Source organism: Mytilus californianus, unplaced genomic scaffold (assembly GCF_021869535.1).
Source record: "Mytilus californianus isolate M0D057914Y unplaced genomic scaffold, xbMytCali1.0.p SCAF_14, whole genome shotgun sequence".
Taxonomy (NCBI): domain Eukaryota; kingdom Metazoa; phylum Mollusca; class Bivalvia; order Mytilida; family Mytilidae; genus Mytilus; species Mytilus californianus.
In genome coordinates, this window is record NW_026262626.1 from 6,114,674 (window position 1) to 6,128,180 (window position 13,507).

Below are 13,507 nucleotides of genomic sequence, written 5' to 3' on the forward strand. Positions count from 1 at the left end.
TATGGACAAACCGGACGAAAATACCAGCAACAGTCTTCAAACAACTTCATTACAAACTAAAGGCACGAAAGTTCCTGCCAAAAAAGATGATGTAAGCATTTTTATTTTCTAATATCCTTGGTTCAATAACTTTCCTGTAAGCAATAACTCTTTATCAAGGAAAATATGATGAGAAATACCTGCTTGAAACATCGTGTCATAAGAAATATACCACTCCATACTCAACATGCAGGCGCTATTATAATGTTCACAATGAAGAAATACTGTTTACAATTAAAATATTGAAGTCATTACCTAACAACCACCCCCCCACCCCAAAAAAAAAAATAAAAAAAAAAAAATTAAAAAGATCAAATACCACAAAAATAAAAACAAAGCAAGCCCAATATTTATACAAAACATAATAATTGCTCTCGGAACGAGCTGTTGCGCTCTAAAGAAATAATTACAAAATTGATTTAACATTGCATTTGTTTAATTTTGCTAAATACTTAAAATACATGGTTTTGTCTCTGGCTTATTCTCTTACACATCAATTATAATTCATCACATAGTTTTAACAGCTATATTGTACAATCAGTGTTGCTTTTATTACAGCATTGCAATCTATACACCTTTTCAACTGTTCACCACAGGACTGACAAGTACATAAATGGCGACAAGGAAAATACAGCAAATTACTTAGACAGTTTCTGCAAATTTTGCAGATTAACTCCTGGAAATACCTTTGCGATGGATCTCGTTTCTCTGAATTAATAGAAAAAAATATTAATAGTTTACGGAGGAATATGAATTACTCCTAGCTGAAAATTCAACACATTTGGACTTTTTCGTAAACATTTTCATGGCGATCTCTCATTAAATATTTAATGATAATGTACAGAAACATGCATTGAGAGTAGTTTTAATACCTCAGTTAGTTTTTGTTTTAAAATAAAATCATAGACGAATAAATCTACCTTTTTTACGAAATTGTATATAAAAAAAACTATTTAACGGTTAAAAGTTTCAACAATTTACTGGGACTGAACTATTTACTGGAAGCAAACCTTTCCCCTTAAAAAGAATATTGACCGGTGAATAGTTTCAAAAATATTTACTGTGTATGAATTATTTACTTGTAGCAAACATTTTCCTGTACGTTCTGACCGTATATCGCATTGTTGAACAATGCGTGTTCTTACATTTGTATTTCATTTCAATACAGAATATAGGTTCGTGGAATATTTACGTTGTCAGCTTCAAACGCAAAAAAAAAAAACATTCCAAGATTCTATATTCTGTATTGACGTCATTAATAAGACTCCACGGACACACATTGTTATACATTGCAGTGTATATCGCAAAAGAAATATATGGTCAATGGAGTTTGACCGCACAAATCGAACAAATGCAGTATACAGAGTATATGTATTTGGTGCACTGGTACCCAAGTGCTCTAGGTAGTCAAACTACTGTATCACCAGTATGTATACACTAAGATCGTGAATTCGAATCCCGCACGTGGCAGGTGCGCTCGACTCCAATCTGAATAGACTGGGATTGGCAGTTTTCTACCGAGGGTCTTTGGTTCTATCCGAGCACTGCGGCTACCTCCACTAATAAAAAATGACTGCCACGAAGATAAGCTGAAAGTGGCATTGAACACCAATCAATCAATCAATCAATCAATTAAATACAAAAAACCAGGTTAAATGATATAATTCATTTGGAAAAGTTGTAAGAGTTGCAGTATAAAGGCGATGAACATGCATACATTGTCTATTTGGATAATTTCGAGTTTATTGTCCTCATGATAACAGCCTGTAAAAAAGGTTATACTTTTAAACAAATAGGTAAGTAAAAATGGACAAAATAGGTTGACCACTAAATAATTTAAGCTCTCCTGTCGTTAAAACTTCATCGTATTTCAATTAATGCAAACTTACCCTGGTTTTTGTTTTCATGTGTATTCATAGACATCATTTTAATTTCTATAAAATAGAAAGATAGAGCAGTGAGTCAAAATTAAAACATGTGTCGTTTATTTCCAATTATTTCCATTAACCATGACTAGTGAGTTATTGCTTTTTGATTATGGTTTATGTTAATAGCCCCATAATAATGTTTATTTAAAAAACTACATAGTTTTCTACATTTCATTAACGTGAAAGCTGTTCATATGCGGATTAACTAGGACACTGATGATGCCCGTATTTATATTAATGAAAAAAGACAAAAAAATCGTAGAGATTTTTTAATTCAACAGAATGCACACTTTCATGTAAATTAGTGTTGTATTTTATATTTTATATCGACAACTATTGTACACAACGTATTTTGATATCAATGAGGCAATCTAACCTTGTGTGCAGAAATATCATTTTACCATTTAACTATATTACATGAAAGCATTTGTATCAAAGACAATAATTAAACGTTTAAATGTCAAACAAAGTTTATTAATTACATAGACAATTTGAGAAGATATATACAACAAATTGATAAAAAAGCTTTACATTTACCAATGATAATCTATACGGAAACACACTGAAATTTTGAAATTCCACATACTGTATAAGAAATGAAACATTAACTAAAACGTCAGACTTACATATACAAAAATAAAAAAACACGTTATGAATTTCATGCGTTCGAAGAAGACTTGAGAAAACATACATGGTAAAACGTGTCTTATATTCTACAACTTTCTAAGGTGACAATGTTAAATAAAAAAAGTTCTCCTGATCCTACATTTATTCGTCATTTATATTTTTCTCGAATAAATCTTTACTTTAAATTCCTAGAAAAACAAACTATTAGCATAAGAACATAGAACATATACTGATTTATGCAGTTCATAATATAATGTTAAAAATAAATAGGTATTTCTTTTTATCATGTTAACTTACGTTTTAATATGCTGGTTTACAATCCAAGATAATTTAAAATTACTTTAAATCCTGACTACAAATTGTTTTCATAAGATATCAATAAAATACTAGCGCATATAGTTTTCTCTAAATGGCTTATATCAAATGCATATAGATGTTGCAGAATATGAGTAAATACGATATAAGTAACACAATTGACTGATTAAAATATTACATGATGTTACTGTAAGTTTAGATTAATGCAATGTATAAACGTCGATTTATGACTTTTGAACAGCGGTATACTACTGTTGTCTTTATTTAATTAAGGACCAGCTGTGAATCAGCGAAATAACAGATGTGGTGTTTACCAACTTTCAAGTTATAATTGGAGTGATAATTTAATGTTATAATATGATGATTCCTCGATAGTAGAGATGATGAGTTAAAACATATCCAATTTCATTTTGAGGCAATTTTGCTGGAAAATCTGTAGGACTGAGTAGATTACATCACAACGAAAACACCAACAAAACAACAGAAATTCTTTATGTTTGGTATAGCTTATGATAGCATGTCAATCAATTTCGATAAATATATTTTCTATAATGGTAATCAAGATGAATTTCTAAAACAATTCAACTCATATATGTTAATTTGTAAACCTACGCAGTTTAGGATGGCTATAATCATCCCTTTGTAAACGACAAGGACTTAGCTTATATGATATTTTAAATGCATATATTTAATATTGGTTAATATCTTTAGATGTATAAATTAATAACATTTCCTATCCTACCTGAGTAAAAAAATAAAGAAAAACATTTGTTCACATCTAGAACAGTCAAGTATACGGCTTTAAATGTAAACAAGGTTAGTATCTTTCGCCTAATTTAAATTTAAATTCTGCTTTTACAATGAAGTTCCTTGTATCCTGTTTGTCTAATCCTTTTTTTTGAGGCTATGATATAAGATAAGGAGATGTAGGATTGCTAATAAGACTATCCAACAGTGTTCAAATGAAGCCGATTAACGCAATAAAAGGTCGTCATATGTCAGTCAACAAAGACCACAACCAAAACCATATAGTTGCTATAAAAGGCTCTGACAAGACAAAAGTGAAACAATTGAAACAATAATAAATGACCTAATTTACAACATAACATTTAACGAAAAACAAAATGACACACAGCAACAATTGAGAACAGCTAAACTACAGGCTCCGGACTTAGGACAGACACATGAAATATGTAGTGGTAGAACACATAAGAACACTCTGTAAAAATCAGTGAAAGATAGATTAACTCACCAGATCGGCAATTAAGACTTCCATAACAGGTAAAACGTGTTTGATCTTACTTTCCCTTGTACAAAAATTAAAACAACACTTAACTTTATACATTGCTTGTGTCCGAAGCCCTTTTCTGGATTTACCTTTATCACGAACGTTCAAAGTTGAATATTTGAAAGCCAAGGATGTAAAAAAACCGAAACAGCGGAAGAGCTATATGACCAAAAGGCACCAAAAAATAGCCAACTCCATCTAAATTCAATTTATCTGAGGGAGTGGGAGCCTAGATGTCTTTATAATTCATAAATCTATAAACGGACAATTTAAGAAAGGTTCGATATAATTCATGTCAGTACCGAAGTACTGACTACTAAGCTGATGATATCCTCAGGGACTGATAGTCCACCTGTAGCAGTATTGACCCAGTGTTGTTAAAAATTAGAACAACACTTTATAAATTCCTTACGTCCGAAGCGCTTTTATGTAATTACAATCGTTATGTAAGTAATGTTTTACAATGATCTTTTCATAAGTGCTTAATTATGTCAAAGATGACATATAGCAATGGAAACATGCTTCCCTGGTTGCATGACGTTTTTATGGTGAGTGTAGATACTGTTGTTGTTCTTGTTTAACAAGATGATAACGTGTCCATCTTGTCCTCGTTACAAAGTTTGATTATATTTTGAAAAAGGTTTGTATGACGAGGAACATTCACTTTCATATATGAATTCATAAGATTTATTTGGATATCTTGTAATTACTAGTTTCAAGCTTTATCCTTGAATCGAATTACATATCTAAAATTTCCCTTTCGGAATTGTGGCAGCTATAATTTTGTAATTCCTGTAGCAAGTCAGCAATATGACAGTTGTTTTCCATTCGGTTGATGTGTTTGAGCTTTTGATTTTGCCATTTGATAAGGGACTTTCCCTTTTGAATTTTCCTTGGAATTCGGTTTTTGTGTTATTTTCCCTTTTTTGTTTTTCATTGACTATAATACTACAGTGTACATTAGATATACCTCATTGGACTAACGCCATAGAGGATTTTTCTAATACTCAAAATGACACTAATCGTTGTGTGTAAATTTTATTCATCTCTGCTATTAATACTTTATTTATATAATTACTCTAAATATCAGCACAACAATGTTAAATCTGCAAATTAGCAGAAGCAATTTTTTGTTCTTCCCTCGCCGGGATTCGAACTCTTGCTATTGGGATATCGAGACAACACTACCTGCATTGTGTCCAGCGCTCTAGACCACTCAGCCACCTAAACTGAACTAAAAATTCAGCTTTGGGTGGCCTAGTGTTACCTTTCCTTGTCAGTTAAATCTAGAGTTGTAACGCAGTACATGATATATTAGCCATAAAGATGGAATTGATTGCAGATTAGCTAAGTTATCTGTAATAAAGGATCGTATGATGCAGTCACAGAAATAATTTTTTGATACATGTTAGTACGTCTAAACAAGTGACAACTCTAGGACAAATACATCCATTGGATCACCAGTTTACATAACCATGATAACTGATGACTTTCAAATTGCATTGTGAAAAAAGTTGACTTTGACGAAGATCTGTGTGGTTCATAAATATTCATCAGTGCGATATATTGTCATTATTGATGTACAAATATTTAGACTTTAACAGATTTTTCCTGTTTGCGCAGTATCATATTTTCGATATGGTACGTACCTATCAAATATATTGTGTCCATTTAATACTTAATAATACTTAATATTGCCTTTCGAATGTTGAAAAAAAAAAGTGTTTTGGTAAGGTACGACTTTGGATACAAAATTGAACTTAAACATGTCAATTGCGAAAGACTGTACTCAAGATGTAGATTCTTATTGCCAAAACCTCTCACTTAAATGATAGATGACTGATACACTTTAATGTAAATATTCTAACAGCACAGGTGTTATCGTCTGCTATTAGCGCTTTATCTAAGACATTTATCGGGTAATTTATTTGTTTCAGTTTTAAATCTCAGTCTATCACGCGAGATTTAAATGTATCATATGTATTTGATAACCATTATGACACTATCATTTGAGTCTTTGATAAATATTATTGAAAATTCTTTTGACAAAACGTTATCTATGCAATATTACTTAATATCTATCCGATTGAGTCAAAAAGATATTAAGATCAATTTGTAAAAGATTTAGAATTTGAACCGATAATACCTTTTGTAAATATTGGCCACCTACAAATATTAATATTTAAAAGGGTTGTAATGCTATTAAATTCTTTCTTCATAAATCAGCAAACTGTCAGGTACAATGTAAAATTCAAATAAAACCCAAACATTAAAAGTCATAGAGTCAACTGTGTAATATATGTTTTTAGTGGTATCAAATAGAAATAACATCCATATGAGACGGATTTATATACACGGTCTAGTGTACTCGTATATGTAGATATCATCCAGAACAACGGTTTGTTAATCATGTAAGTGGTAAAAAACAATGTAGGATCATCATATTTTACGACTTAAAGGACCGGCATAGCTGCAGGCTAAACCAAGTAAGATTAAGGTATTGGTTTGAAAATCAATACATTAATCTTACTTTTTTATTCAGTTACCTAGTGAAATATTTGCAGCTCGCAAACGGATAATAATTAAACAGAAACAAAATCAGCTTAGATTCTTTTTTTAGAAACCGCGTAGAATCAGAAGCATTTCTTTAAATGTACATGTAATGTAACAAATATCAATTAAAAGCCATTTACTGTTTCATCATTGCCTTTTCTTGGTACCCACCTGGATTTCCCTAAAAATGGACATTTGGTGACTACAATATTTTCAAATTTACTCGAAAAGACACTGATAATGTTATTCTTTCGTTAAAGCAGTAATATCTTGCCTATTTCACAATTCAGATATTATTTTCTGACATTTTTTAACCCCTTTTGAAAGGGTATAACACTAATGAAAACTCATTTACGGAATTATGACCTTAAATTGTAATAAAAAATAAGCCATTTTTCGATTATACGACCAGGCAAAATTAAAGTTAAAACATTTCTCTTAACGAAAAATCATAATTTAGCCTGTATGTAGGGTGGTCCATTTAAGTTAAAAATTCGTTAGCTGGGTCACTCCTCTTCATTATTTAGTACATCGAGTGAACATAGGTGAGATATTCGAGAAATTGTGGACTTGTGTTTCCTCTATCAGAGTTTTTTTTTCATTGAATAACGCATACGGTCATGACGGTTATGAATCATCTTTATTAATGTTATACTGCAATTATATAAAAAATAAAACTGCATTTGATGAGAATCTTTCTGATGTTACGCTCAAGTTTGTTGACTAGTTTAAAGAGGAGGTGCGCTAATGATCTTTTAAGGCGTAACAATTCAAATTATTACAAAATGAAATGATTTATGTAAAAAGATAATGAATAATGATGTGCAAATTTTGAAACGAAAAATATTTCAGATATAATGAATTTGCACGGAAATTTTACGATCATAAGACAGCTTAAATCTAGATTTCCTACATGGTACAATAATGCATATTTAAAAAAATATGAGTGAGTTTGGTCTATTGAGCACATGCAAGTTCCACAGAAATAATTATATGATAATGTGTACATCCATAGCGACCTTTCGTTAAGAAGGAAAAGACCCCTTTTTATTTTTTCTTAAAATTTAGACACAAAATCAATTTTGATATGGTCTATCGAAATAATCACATACAAATATACCTGTATGACTTACTCTTCAAGATAATTCGATATGATTTTGGCCTGATTTAGGTAAACACAACTGTTTCCATTTTCAATACCTTTTTGTCAAAAATTGCAAAACTTTTATATGAAAAGACATGTTTTCATCCAGTGTTTGAAAAGTGTTCCTTAATTTATAGGCTTTAAGGTAGTTTCCAAGAGGAAAGTGAAATAAAATACAATTGTCAAATCATGTAATAATGGGTGGCAGAAAGCAGCAGAATTTTAATCTTATAGATAGCATTACTGGTTTTTTTGTTCCGTATTCTAAATGCCACATCGTCGTGTAAGCATTCCCACCTTATACCACGACGTTATACCAATTTGTGATATAATTGAATATTGTTTGTGAATAAAGGAATTATGTTTAAAGTGCTACTTTGTAGTCCTGTTCTGATTGTATTATTTTATAAGCAATTATTTACCAAAATCGTTCCTATAATTGATGTTGAAAACTGCATGTGTAATTGTCATTTACCCCACATCTCTTTTAATTATGTTATAATCAAAGGCAACTGTGCGAGAACGTGTTATCATTGAACAGTTGATTGTTAGTAAGATTATGGTTTTTATCGGCATTCGTATTGATCTTTTAATTAGCATTTGATTTAATCAACAGATGATTATTCAGAGTATTAGTAGATTTGTCACAACAGCACCATTTCTGTTTTTGTTTAAACATTCCATTGGAGGTGTTTTTTTCACTTTTCAGTTTTCTTCAGAAAACTACAAACTACTGTGATTGATGTCGTATATTAATGATAATTTGTACTTCAGACAATACTTAGCAAGGACACTATAGACCATTACATTCTTTTGCACATTTCCATTACACAATATCGATATAATCTATAATTTGCTCTATTTATATAGGCATTCACTTAAATATGTAGATCAAATAATACAAATAACATGCATTTATTAGCAACCTGTTAGGTTGTTGAAGAAATAAAAATGTTAGAAAACGTTCCTCATAAACTCTTATTCTATAGCAATGCATGTTTTATGTACAGACACTTCCCTTTCAGGTTTTTCATTAATTGTTCTGATCTTTGTAACAATGATTCAGATATTGCGTAACATAAATGAAATAAGTTTTTATTAATTTTCAGCATCACGTAGTTTTACGTAAGTGCGTCACTGTTTGTGATGTCCTGTGGTGTCTGTCGTTGATGGAAGATGTTCGTTGTTGTTCTGCGGTTTGCATGTTGTAACGACTATTATATTATTGTTTGTGCTTTTCTCTGTGATGAGCGTTCTTGTGTTTGTGCTGTATTTCTGTCACGTAGTGATGTCATTTTTTCGATATTTTTTAACATTGTCATTTAAGCAGGAGGTTTCGCTAGCCATCAAACCAGGGTCAACCCATCATTTTTTTCTTGAAATGTCCTGTACCAAGTCAGGAATATGGCAGTTGTTATCAAATAGTTTGTTTCTATGTATGTTAGCGTTTGTGTTTTTATTGCACTTCAGTGTTCCTGTTGTTCCTTTGTTTTCCTCTTATAGTTGATGTGTTTCCCTCGGTTTTAGTTTGTAACCCGGATTTGTTTTCTCTCAATGGATTTATGACTTTTGAACATCGGTATACTACTGTTGCCTTTATTTGACTTCTTATTCTTTCTTAAATCAATTACAAAATATAAACAACTTGGATCTAGATGGTTAACATTGAAATTACGAATTATTGACTGAGACAATTTTACCGACATGTTACACCTGCGGGTTGAACTATAAACTTATCACACAAAGAGATCAAGATTTTTATGGTGTACCGGATGACTGCTGTTTGTCATATGTCGTTCTTTTTCCCGTGATTTGTTGGTTTCTCTTCGAATTATGAGTTTTGATTGTGCCTTTTGGTTTAGTCTGACTCTTTTGAGAAAAAAAAAGTTTTAATGTATCATTTAAAAATATACATAACAATAATTATTTACCAAACTCATCAGAGGGTTATTCAGTACATTTCATCTTCTTTACCTATACCCATGCTTAAAGCATTTAAATTGCAGAGATATTACAAACCCGACAAAAACTATAAATAAAGGAGATATGACAATCCTACGACGTTCTTTTAACAACAAATGGTACATGGAAGAACTAACTAGACAAATTATATAACACCATACTCTTGGAATAAACAGCCAAAAACACAGCAAATAAACAAAAACGACACTTTGTGTATTGACTCCATATCAATTGTGTAACAAAGACAAAATCCCCTTTCCCGAATGCAGTATTATACATGTAAAATACATCAGTTTAAGCTACATATTTATATGAATTACGGGAATTTGATCAAGGTCATTCAGGCAAAGATGGTCTAAATTATTTTAAGCGCATATGGTATCACCAGCCCAGAAGTAAGCACTTACCTGTTGACATGAAATATTATTGAATCAGATATAGTCATTTTTATGATTTAACTGTTTTGTTTAACAAAACTTTGAATTCTACGGATTTTTGATTACTTTAGCCGAATTTGTCAAAACCTTTCGGAATTTTGGTTCCTAAATGCTCTTCAACATAGTATTTCATTTTGCCCTTTAATTTTTTTTATTGGAACGTCTTATTGTAGACGAAACTCGCGTCTGAAGTTATAAGCCTGCTATGCTTGATAAGTTGTTTTTATGTATTTAGGCTTGTGTAAACCTTTCGGGATTGTAGTTCCTCAATGCTCTTCAACAAGGTACTTTATTTTGCCTTTTATTTTTTTTTCATTTGAACGTCACTGAGGAATCTTTTGGAGACGAAACTCGCGTCTGGAGTTTTAAATTATAAGCCTGGTATGCTTGATAAGTTTTTTTATGTATATATTTAGGCTAGAAAATTTTATGAGATATTAATAATGCCATGCTTATGAAATTTTTCGTTTATAATTAACCTCCGTCGTAAAATAATAGTGAAAAAAAGCAGACATGTTACATCACTTAATAACTTCGAAATTCCAATAGAATGGATTTACATTAATCAATATATGTACCTGATGATAAAAGAAATGAGAAATTATAAAACAAAATGTATATATAAAAATGAGCAAATATTTATTCATTTGAGTGGTACATAAAATGTCAGTTCTTTAAAAGTACAGGATATTAAAAACAATTGCTAATTATCTTTAACGCATAAAAAAAAAAAATAAACCAAACTATAATTAAAAAGGTGTGAAGATTGCCTTTTAAAAAAGATTTGAAAACATGTGCGCAAAGTACAAAACAATGAATATACTATGTAGCTTTGTATGTTAATCTCTAAAATTGGGGAAACAGAATAATCGGTGGAAACAGTACCCTTTATTTCTAAGACTTATATGCTCTTTTTTTCCCTAAGAAAAGCGCATTGGACGTACGAAACTTATATACTAATATATATATTTTTTCATTCCGTATCAAAGATACAAAAATGATAATATAGAAATTGTCTGATCCATTTTCATCAAATATGTATGTCAATTATTTTACCGGTTTATTTTTTTTTCTGTTAGCAAAACAATATGTAAAAACAGGAAGATAAAAAATAAAGAATGTAATGACTTGCCATATCTATAAAGTTAGTATATACTTGACAATTTCTGTTGAAATGAAATATTATAAGCACTAATGCAAAAGAGCCGAATCACGTTTGAATCAAAAATATAAATAATCTTAGTATCGTATAACATAATTAAAACACCAAAAACACACATTGCTAAAAGTTATTGTCCTCAATCAACCTGTATTGCAAAATTGTTTCAATCTTTCTGTGCTTCTTCATGTAGAGTGTCCTCTGTTCTTCCGTTCTAACAACTTTTCATTTTTAATATCTTTCATTTTAACTAACTTTTTGTGTTGTCAAGCGGTTAAATAATATTTGAATGATAATGTATTATAGCTTTACATCTATCCCCAAATATTTGCATCAAAATGATATTGGATATATTTTAACTCATTTTTTGCATCACAAATGAAACATTTTTTTCAAATTAAACTGTCACTTAAATTATAATTTTGTAGTTGATAAATATCACATGTTTTGTTTAACTGATTCACATGTGGTAACTATTGCATGAATAAATTAAAAGTCAATACACAGCATTAATCAAAACTTTATATCAAATATCCACGACAAAACAATGTGTCCTCAATTCATGAAAATTAGTACAAACAAAAATAGATATATTAAATTGTATTTCTAATATTAATTACATGAATATATACAAATAATAAGATTAAAAGATGCAATCAGAATGTGTGGCGTTATATTAAAAAAATATTAAAAAGAATAGTGAAACAGTAAAACCTATAAATCATATGTTCTTATATAAGTATAATTTTTTTAATTTCCTTCATTCTTTTAAATATTTAATTTGAATTAATCATTGATTTAAATTGGTCCATCAGATGATGTATTACTAAATGTTATTCTGTCTTTGAGTGGCTATCAGAAACCTGACATAAAAACCTGTACAACGTTTTTAGCTCAGTTTTTGGTTTTAGATAATATTATCTGCAGGTTAATCGGTATGTCTTGATTTATAGCTTACTTTGCCATTTCATTACTGAGAGAAGATATGAATTTTCACTCTCAACGAGTAAGATATATCACTGTATTAAGAACTGATGCTCCTGATATCCAGGGTGCAAAGTGTCGAAGAGGATCATTGTTCTAAGGAAAGAGAGCTTTTTCAGTTATGTGTCTCATTTTTCAAATGACAGAACTGCTAAATAAAGTTTATTTGGACAGTACATCAACATAATAAGTTTTCTATCAAATTTGTATCAAAAAATGACTTTGAAATATTGCTAATCGTTTTCTCCTACTGCGACAAAATTCTGCTGACGCCATTATCTGATATGCTTACCAATCCAAAATTGTTTGAGTATAAAGTTGGTTTCATGTTCATTTTGCCGTTTTAGTGATATTTTATTGTTTTGTGTCTCTGTTCTGATTATCATGAATACGGCTTGTATTTTTCAAATATAAGTTTGATCTTCAATTATGTATTACGATAGCGGAATGATGCTCAATTCAATGTGACCTATCAACAATCATGACACCAGAGCATGATCTCCTTGCCATTCAGAAGCTACTAAATTTCTATATGAATTAATGTTAGTTTTATACAATCTAAGTTTTCAAAAATAAAAAAATGTTCAGCTGACTATACTTTTCATGTACGTCTATTGACAATTTAAGGTAACAATAGTTTATGGATGTTCAAAAATCACTAATCGATTAAGAAGACAAACCAGGGTAACAAACTAAAGCTGACGAAATCGCAAGAACTCTAAAAGGAGCAAGATCCGGTGCTCAGGCAAAATAAAAGTCTTTTACTATTCATTGATCACCCGCCATGCAAATACACACTCGGTTTGACAATTTGTCAATAAAAGTACGAAGTTGAAGAGCACCGAGGACCAAAAATTCCGAAAAGTGTTAACAAATACAGCTAATGTAATTTATTCCTATGGTGGAAAATCCTTAGTGTTTCGAACAATTAAAAGTCTTGTAAACTGTTAATTTATAAATATTGACATATCATTGATAATGCATGTCAACACAAAATTTCTAACTGCTGATTGATTATTTCTTTGTTCAATATCAAAACACGTATCATGTGCTTTTTTTTACAATTTAATG

The 13,507-nt window shown here is 30.4% G+C and overlaps 1 long non-coding RNA gene across 1 annotated transcript; it reads right to left on the reverse strand.

The window, feature by feature from the left end:
• Nucleotides 1–392: 392 nt before the first annotated feature.
• Nucleotides 393–3,022, reverse strand: LOC127724108 (uncharacterized). Its single transcript, XR_007992360.1, has 3 exons — nt 2,892–3,022; nt 1,929–1,973; nt 393–747 (listed from the first exon to the last, which is right to left on the reverse strand). It is a non-coding gene; the product is annotated as an uncharacterized LOC127724108 (long non-coding RNA).
• Between the last annotated feature and the right edge of the window lie 10,485 nt (nt 3,023–13,507).